A 9,754-nucleotide genomic window follows, 5' to 3' on the forward strand; every position below is an offset into this window, starting at 1 on the left:
GTCATCCCTTTAGATTTTGTGTGTAGAAATTATATAGAAGCTGGAGTGCCTGGGTGGCTCAATGAGTTAAGGCTCTGACTTTGGCTCAGGTCATGATCTAGTGGTTCCTGGGTTTGAGCCTTGCATCAGGAACTGTTTTGGATTTTTTGTCTCCCTCTCTTTCTCTGCCCTCCCTCCCCTTGCTCTCTCTCTCAAAAATAAACATTAAAAATTTTAAAAATTAAAAGCATAGAATTTGTGTAGAAATCAAATTACAGAGTTTTAAAGATGCAAACATCAGTCCAGCTGTCCATGACACTACAGGTTTCTTTAATTAGTCATCATATTTATTGAGCACCTTTTATGTACACAATTCTAGTCCAGGTGCTAAAGATAAAATAGAAATAAAATTGGCAGAAATTCCCACACCCTGAGGATGACAAACTTAGGATTCATTCTTTGAAGAATAAATACCCCGTTTCCGCTGCACGAATGGAGTTTCCAAAGCTCCTCTTGTTCCACAGGTTTGTTTAACTTCCCAACCCATCACGGAGTTATTCCTTAATTTTAAACTGAATTACTCTTCATTTCGATTATTTAATTTCTCTATTTTCATGTATCACTGTATGAAAAAAAAGTAAATTGCAGATCTACAGGAAGCACATTTTTAGTTAGTGTTTTTAAAAGACAATTTATCAAATGGATAATAGTGGACTGAAACATTCAAAATAATAGCATTTTCTATTAGATTTATTCACATAATTTTTCTTTTACTTAAAATAATGAAAAATAAAGCTTCAATTTGCTTAAATGGTTATTTATTCTAAGTGATAGTTTTTGCACTGGCATTGAATTAGCATGCTTTTGTTGTGATTCAAGAAAGTGGTTTGAGAAATTGACTGCTTCATCTTTAGAGATGGAGAAGGATTCCAACAACTAGGGACACACAAGGAAGACAATAATGGAAATATTGACAGGCCAATTCAGACCAAAAACATGTTTTTTAAATAATTTCAAGATAAGTTTAATGTTGGCCTCTTCAATTTTCATTTAAATTCATTAGTACAGCATATATATAGAAAAATTGTCACCACTAGATTTCTATACTTTATGTAAGGTGGACTCCATATGTGTATCAAAGGCCTAACATTGAAAGATCAACACAAGGATGATAGAGATAATACGGCAGAATATCTCTATGCGTAGGAAAAAAGTTTTATTTAATTTTTAGGTTTCAACTATTTCAAATGAAACTACAAATAAATACGGGGATCTCATACATATTTTTGACATTTAGAGCAGAGGCTTGTTAAAATTCTTAAAATTTATGAGAGATGTCTGATCTCCTTTGCATAAGCACAAGCTCATAGCCATGCTTCAGAAACATAAAATAGTTTTTCCTTTAAGAATACAATAATATACACAAAGTACATGATCAATGGGTATTCTTTCTGCACAGTACTGTTCTGTAGGAAAGGTAAAATATATAGATCATGAAACCTGCTGTGTTGTGCTGAATATATAACAGTATATTTAGTGCACTACTGCTTCAGTGTCATTAATAGCACTCTAGAGTATATAAGATTTAAAGTATCTTCTTAAGTCCTTAACTTACTACCCGGCAGTGCCTCAGGCCACAGGGAGATAAAAATCCCCTTGGTGTGATACTTCAAAGGTCACTAAGAGCCATCATATTTTAGGAAATCCATTACAAAGTTCCAGATCCTTTTTTTTTTTAATATTTTTATTTATTTTTGATAGAGCATGAGAGGCGGAGGAGGAGAGAGAGAAGGAGACACAGAACTGGAAGCAAGCTCCAGGCTCTGAGCTAGCTGTCAGCACAGAGCCCGACGCGGGGCTCGAACCCACGAACGTGAGATCTGACCTGAGCCGAAGTCGGAAGCCCAACCGACTGAGCCACCCAGGCACCCCATAAAGTTCCAGATCCTTAAGATGAAAATGGTAAGAAAGAAAATCAAAGAAAGCAAATGAAATTGTTGGATGCATTTTGCTGACCTTATGTAATGCATACAATACAGCAAATATTACTGGATAGACTTGAAAATCAGAAGTGATAGACATGAAGGGAAAATGAGATGGGGCTGAATAAATTAAATGCCATTAAGACCAACCAGCTGTGCTGATTAAAATTCGGATGACAGTTTGATCCTAGCTTTTTAAAGACAAAGGCAAAAACGTTAGCATGAATAGTTACATGATTTACCATGTTCATTGATTTCCTATTGCCATTATAACATTACCACAAACTTAATGGTTTAAAATAACATAAATATATTGTCTTATAGCTATGGAGATCATAAGTCTGAAATGAGTTTCACCAGTTCAAAACCAGCGTTGTTGGTAGGCCTACCCTTTTTCAGTGACTCTAAGGAATCTATGTTCTCATCATTTTCAAATTCTAGAACTGCAGTCATTGCTCAGGATCCCTTTCTTGGACATCTTTAACACCAGAAATGCGCATCACCAAGTCTTCCTGCAATGCTTTGCTTCTGTGATAATTTCCCTTTTACCTCTTCTGTGGTTAACTTTTCCTCTCTCTTTGATAATGACATATATGATTACATTTAGGGTCCACTGGGATAATGCAGGATAATCTCATCTCAGTTTTCTTAGTCAAATCTTCAAACTTACTTTTGCCATTTCAGGTAGTAAGTATAGGCTTTAGGAATTAATCTCAAGATACCTTGGGAAGCCATTATTCAGCCTACCTACCAAAACTCTAAAACAAAATTATTTACTCAAGAGAAAAAAGACCCTAGTATTGAAACTAAGAATAACATTTTTGATATTCCACAAAAGATATAATAAAAAAAAATACTGATCTGTGACTTAGAAATCATCCAAACAGTAAAATCCAAATGATGTCATTGACCTCTATCTAAAAATTCACCTTTTGGTACAATGGCTATAGAATATCAAATAACAATATAGTTTGTTTTTTTTTTAACTCATCCTAAAGTTTTCCAATTTGATGCATTATACCCTTCTAGTTTGGCTTAATTCAGAGGTGGATTTTGATCGTATGAATTCTTCCCCAAAATAAATTTATGTCTACTACCATGGAGAAGATCTGTATCTACTGTAATAAGCGAGGTTTAAAGATGTTAAGTCCAGCTGTGGCCACATACTTTTAACCCTGGAATGGATGTTTAGTCAAATCTAATTTACTTATACTTATTTTTTCTAATTGCAAATGTAATAGACATTATCATTCAAGTATATATAAGGAAAAGAGTATATTTATTATAACATTCTAAAAGCGGAAGGATTATAGAAGAAAGAACATAGACATTTATTTAATGAGTTAAAACACACTTAGGTATTATATGTTAGGAATGCATTATGAATGTAAAAGTAATTTTCTTCCTGTAAAAATCTGACCTCAATGCTATGGAAAAACAAGTGTGGAAACTATGTCACATTTTATGTTGTAGTGACAACTGCAGAATGTTCTCAAAGCCTAAGAAAATAGGTAATATTTCATTCACTTACTATCCTGCTTTCATTTTATGTGGGATTCTTTGACTTTATATAAGCTGTAATCTCCTGTGGCTAAAGTGTTAACATGTGTTGGGAATAATACATGATAAAGTTAAGGCTTATTTCCCAAAGAAACATCTAGAATGATAATATACTCACAATTCCAGATTTTTGAGGCACCCTATTGAGATGTATTTTCCATATAGATATATTACTGTAGACTGCTTTTTCTTTCTCATTTTCTGCTTTAAAAAAAACCCTGAATTTTAAATGGCACGGTATAGATGAGTTTGATTCAAGAAAGATTATGCAGAACACCAGTCATTAAAGCCACATTTAATGAAAAAAAAAAAAAAAAAGCCTGTGTCTTCCATACAAAGATTGACAAAGGAGCGTAAAATTGTAAATTGTATGACTTCATTCATTAGGTCATCACTGTTAGCAACTTGTTACAAAAAGTGAAAAATCATAAACATAGGTCCTGCTACCTTTGTAGCTTATTTCTACTGTGTGAAGCAGAGTAAATAAAAAGTAAATAATATTGTTATCAAAATAAGTGCCATGAGAGAGAGTAGGTCAAGGAATCAGATGAAGGATGAAGAATATAATTTCTGGGTTTAATTTTTTAACACTATGGAGAAGGTAGATTTCATTGAGAAGACGATTTGAGCAAAATTATTGCAAATGTGTTGGAATTATCAGGAGAAAGAGAATTCCAAGGAAAAGCCAAGGCCAAGATAAGAGCCTACCTGGTGTACTTGAGAAATAGCAAGGAGGCCGGTGTCACTGGACCTGTGGGAGTAAGGATTGTAGGAGATGACTTAAGTGAAAATATAGGTTTTCAGGTAAGTATGTATATCATTTGCAATTTCCCTTCTAGACCATTTAATCCCGACACCTGCAGGCCATCCAGTTTTAAATACCATTTCTCTGCTTTGCTCAGTTACTTTTAGTTTCTAGAGGAAAGGAATTGTGTCCTAAACTTTTTTGTATCCCCAATAGTTAGCATAGCGCCTGATGAAAAACAGACCTTTAGTTAAGTAAGAGTCGATAGATGGAATGGATGAAAACATAGAAACTTATCACTAAAAAATCAAAGTAAATGGTTTTTCAATTTAATCACCAACAGTTTGTATAGTGAGGATAACCATTTTTTCTACATTTTACATTTAAGGAAAGTCCATTATTTTTTTTCAATGGAATGAAATTTATATAAACTTAAAATAGCTTAAATTTGTGTATTTTTTTTAGAACAGTTCTGAAAGAAAGGTACAATTGGCTATTCCCCAAGGGTTACTGATTATATTTTATGTCAAAGTATTTTCTGCCATGGTTCACCAAATTAAAAGCCAGATTTCAGTAACTAATAGGAAAATCTAATCCCTTTCTGAAGCTTATTTCATTTGAAGTTTTTGTAGATAAAATAACATGATTCTTATACCCATACCCATTACCAAGTATGGACTCTATAAAAGTTGTATTTAATAGATTTTTTCTTTTTGTAAAATTTATTATATAAAATAAGAAATTAGTTACATATTTTTTACAATGAAGAAAATTTGAATGTTTATCACAACTTCTGGCTACAACTGCCTACTAATAAATGAAATAGTAAAATATTTTATTTCACAATTGCCAGAAAGGTAATCTTTTTTTCATTCTTCTACAAACCACTTCAAAACTGAAATTACATACAACATACATTTTAGGTATCATTGTCTAATAGAACAAGTAACTTAAACTCAGAAAGCATAGTATTCTAATGTGTGCTCTGCCATGAATATTTATTTGACTTTGGGCAAGTTATCTAATAATTTAATATGGTTCTTTATTTTCATCACTGTAAACTAACAATTATGATAATCAATAAATGGGTTAGTTTTATAGACTAGGATGACAAAAGTTGTTATTTAGTACATGTTAAACTATAATAATGCATTTCTCCCTGCACCTCGATAAACAAGATTAATTTGGAAATTACTTATATGAACTTGAATACCCTAATACATATTTAATAATTCACTTTTTCTGTATTAATAAATTAAATAATTAAGTCCTCACTGGCAAGCTACCCAATTATTAGAAAAATTTATTATTATATTTTCTTCTTTTGTATTTTAACAAACCTTACAGAATGTTCAGATATCATGTTGCCCAGATGAATGCTAATGTATTTGTTAGACATCTAATAGTGAGATTCATATACCCACTCAAAATCTCAATATGTTTGAAGGCTTATACACCTAAACCAAGAACTTGCAAATAGAGAACTAATGAAAATTAAAATAAAAAAGCACTTTTGATATCATGGAACACATTTATCCTCCTGATCATTGACTTGGTTAAATTATTTTTGGATGGAGGATAGGAGAAACTGAGAAATGCAGTTACAAACTGAGAAACTTTTTAAGAGGGGGATCTGGGCAATAATCTCCTTATGTTATTTTCTTCATTCTTATTTTTCCTTTCTGCTATTTGGTGATTAATCAGAGGAGCTTCTAGTTACCTTGTACGTAATATAAACATAACTGTATAATAATGTAAAATGGTACTTTCAGGAAATAATAAATGTGAAATAGTTACTTAAAATACACTATTCTTTACAACACAACAAAAGATTTTTGTGTGCTAAGCAAACATGCACACACACACACACACACAAATCTAAATACAAAAATAAAACCAAACGGATGGAATCTATAAATAGTTCTAACAAAAAATATTACCATGCATTTGTTTGCTTATCAAATGACCATTTCTCCCATCTCACTTATTTTTTACGATTTTATTTTTAAGTCATCTCTGTACCCAATGTGGGGCTTTAACTCACAATCCTGAGACCAGGAATTATGTGCTCCACAGGCTGAGTCATCCAGGTGTTCCACTTCTCGTTTAATTCTGTTTAATTAAAACACTTGCTCACAATCAGTATTGACTAAATCTTCATTTAATGTATTTTGTCAGAAATCATATACATTACTAGCAAATACTTATGTACTTTCTGTTTGTCAAGTTCTAAACTAAACTCAGGAGATTAAGAGTATGCATAGTGAATACTCTTGCTCTTCCTTACACTGTGGACATTAGGAATTTAAGAGGATGCTCTCAGTTCTAGGGGGACAGATGAGGGCTTGAAACTCAGATTGGGTGGTGATAGAAAATTTCCAAAATTAGAAAAAAAAGTTCATCTTGAATGGAGAGGTAAGAGTTACCCAGTTAAAGGAGAATAATGGAGAAACATCTAGGTAGATATGGAGCATCTGTTGTGAAGAAACAGTGAGGCAAGGTAAATAACTGTTGTGTTTAGGGGACTGGAAGTAGTTCAGGTGTTGGGGCACAAAATGCAACAACTGATGGGAAGATGAGATTGAGGAGGGAAGAAAAGTTCAGATACTGAAGGACTGGGTAACACACATAAGGGAATTTGAATTTAAACATTCTAAGTAGTAGGGTAAAATGCTAGTTGGTTAGGCAAAATGTTCATTTTGCTTTTCTTCTTGGTAGCGAGTTTAGGTATCAGTAAAAAGTCTTAGTTGAGAATTAAGGTAGCCTGTGTGTGGTGAACAGAACATATGTTCTAAAGGGATTTTCATTCCCTTGGATCTGGATACACTTTGTACTTAGGTAATGGAAAATTATTGTAGCAGATACAAAGGCACTGAGTATGTGGGAAATATGCAGTGTGTGTTCTTTCACTCATCTGTGGAAATACTAATAATAATTTTAGGTATGGGACACCTGGGTGGCTCAGCGACTTTGACTCGGGTCATTTTCTCATGATTTGTGGGTTCAAGCCCTGCATCGGTTCTCTGATAACTCAGAGCCTAGAGCCTGCTTCAGATTCTGTGTGTCTCTCTGTGTCTTTTTAGCTCATATTCTCTCAAAAATAAATAAACATTAAAAATTTTTTTTAAAAATTTAGGGATGGATTAATGGACTAGTTCACATAATATGTGGTTCAAATGTTATTAAATATCAAGAAAAGTAAAGTCAGTACACTTTGTTTTATACTGATTTTTAACATGATAGTTACATATGTAAGTCTTTATAAGCCTATGTTTAAGTGGTTTTTAATACACGATGTATGCACAATACATTTTCACATGAATTTTCTACAACTCTTAATCTATATATTTTCTTGGTAAGAGAATAAAAATGTATAACTTATTTTACATTAGCAGCCAGACAAAATGCCAAGGTTTAATAATTCACACAGACTTCATTGCTGTACTTTGTATTCTTTCAACTTTCTTTATATGGTCTGTGTCTCTGCCTTTCACTTACTTAATTCCATGTTATATTAAACTTTTATTTTTTTAATTATTTTAAACATTTTTTATTTATTTTTGAGAGACAGAGAGAGAGAGCACGAACAGGGGAGGGTCAGAGAGAGAGGGATTCACAGAATCCAAAGTAGGCTCCAGGCTCTGAGCTGTCAGCACAGAGCCTGATGTGGGGCTCAAACCCATGAACCACGAGATCATGACGTGAGCTGAAGCTGGAAGCTGGACGCTTAACCAACTGAGCCACCCAGGCGCCCCTATGTTAAACTTTTAAGTTGCCTTTGATGATTATGACGAATCTGAGGGCACACTTCCTTTTGATCAGTATGTTTTGGAATTTTCCTTTCTACATTATCTTCAGTTTCAAGTTTATTTATACTCTAAAATGTAACTCTCATTCATTCACAATCACATCATAATACAAACAAAAATAATAGCAATTTCCAAAGTACGTTGTAGATTACATAAATCCATTATCCCAGGTTTTTAAAACAACATGGATTGCTCCTTTTGCATTGGTAATGAAATAGAAACTCAGCAACATGAAAAGAGTAATCTAAATAATCTGATAGAAGAGCAGCTAAAAGGTCTCAAATTCAATGCTCTAACAAACATTTAATTACTGGTTTTAACTTGTGAACAAGTTGATGATTTTTTCTCCAAACTCTTTGGTTTCTTAAAAGCTAAATGTTTGCAACTGTTGAAGTCAGAAAACACAGTGCAAGAACTAAAACAATCACTATTTGTGAAATAAAAACATAGGTGAAGCATATACATATTCTTGTATGTTCTAGTGATATTTCAGAAAAATAAAATAATAGTTCTAGCATATTCTAAATTTACATAAATACATTGGTTCAATGCAGATGACTCGATATGTCACATAAGTATTAACGTGTGTGAATTCAGTGTATGCTATAAAATCATATAATAAACAGGTTTACAATGTGTAAAAATAAGAAAGAATTGATCTTTAGGACATTTATTTTAGTAATTATGAAATTTTTAAGTATAAATTATATAGAATAATCCATGAGATTCAAATAATGTGTTTTAAATTGAACAGTTCCAATATTTTGAATTATACTGGCAATACATAAAAATTCCAATAATTTTATAGACATGTTCTAGGCACCAGTAATAAAAAATACTTATATTGTATAATCACAAAAAACTTGAAATATAATTTTTTCATTTCTTGTAATTTGTAGCAGAGTAAATTCAAATTATATATATATATGTATGTTTATAACATGCATTATTTTAATGGTTTGAAAACTTTTTATTTTTACCAATATATGCAATATTTTATGTATTCATTATATAATATGAACTTTATAATTCAAATTTTGATAACTAGAATATTTATAAATAATACTGGTTTTGTGTTAGAATGTGAAATTCAGCGGTTTAAAATTGCACATTGTATTGTCAACTATCACTGAAAATAATGAGATATGTGTCTAGCCTACAATTACTTCAAAACCAGAATTTAGTTGAATGAGAAACTAAACAGTGGACGTGTAGGGGGATTTTCCTAATGATTCTCTGTGCTTCTAAAATCAGATTCTAAAGCCAGGAAAATGGACTTAAAACCACCTATCTAAATATTATTAAAAAGAACAACTTTCCAACGCTTTATTTCACACACAGATCCCTTTTCCTCAAAACCCCAAGCAAGTTCTTTAGTATTGGGCATTAATTTCAAATTCTAGAATATTTTTTAGGAAGTTAAGGGGATAAGTTTTTTTTCATAATTGAAAATTATCATCCTGTTCACTTACCTCACCATCTGTTCTTCTGTTTCAACCTACTCTGTTGGTCATTTGAGCTCTGTTGAGAATCTTTCAGAAGGCATCAGTAGTTGTGTCCAGATGGGGGTCAGCTTGAAAATCCGAACTGCAGCTGTGTTCAAACAAACCATTACACATTCTGTGGATAAAACCCCTTTTTTACAAATTCCATGGCATTTTGATGACTCTGATTAGAGC

The sequence above is a fragment of the Suricata suricatta genome, chromosome 4, assembly GCF_006229205.1.
Source record: "Suricata suricatta isolate VVHF042 chromosome 4, meerkat_22Aug2017_6uvM2_HiC, whole genome shotgun sequence".
Lineage (NCBI taxonomy): Eukaryota > Metazoa > Chordata > Mammalia > Carnivora > Herpestidae > Suricata > Suricata suricatta.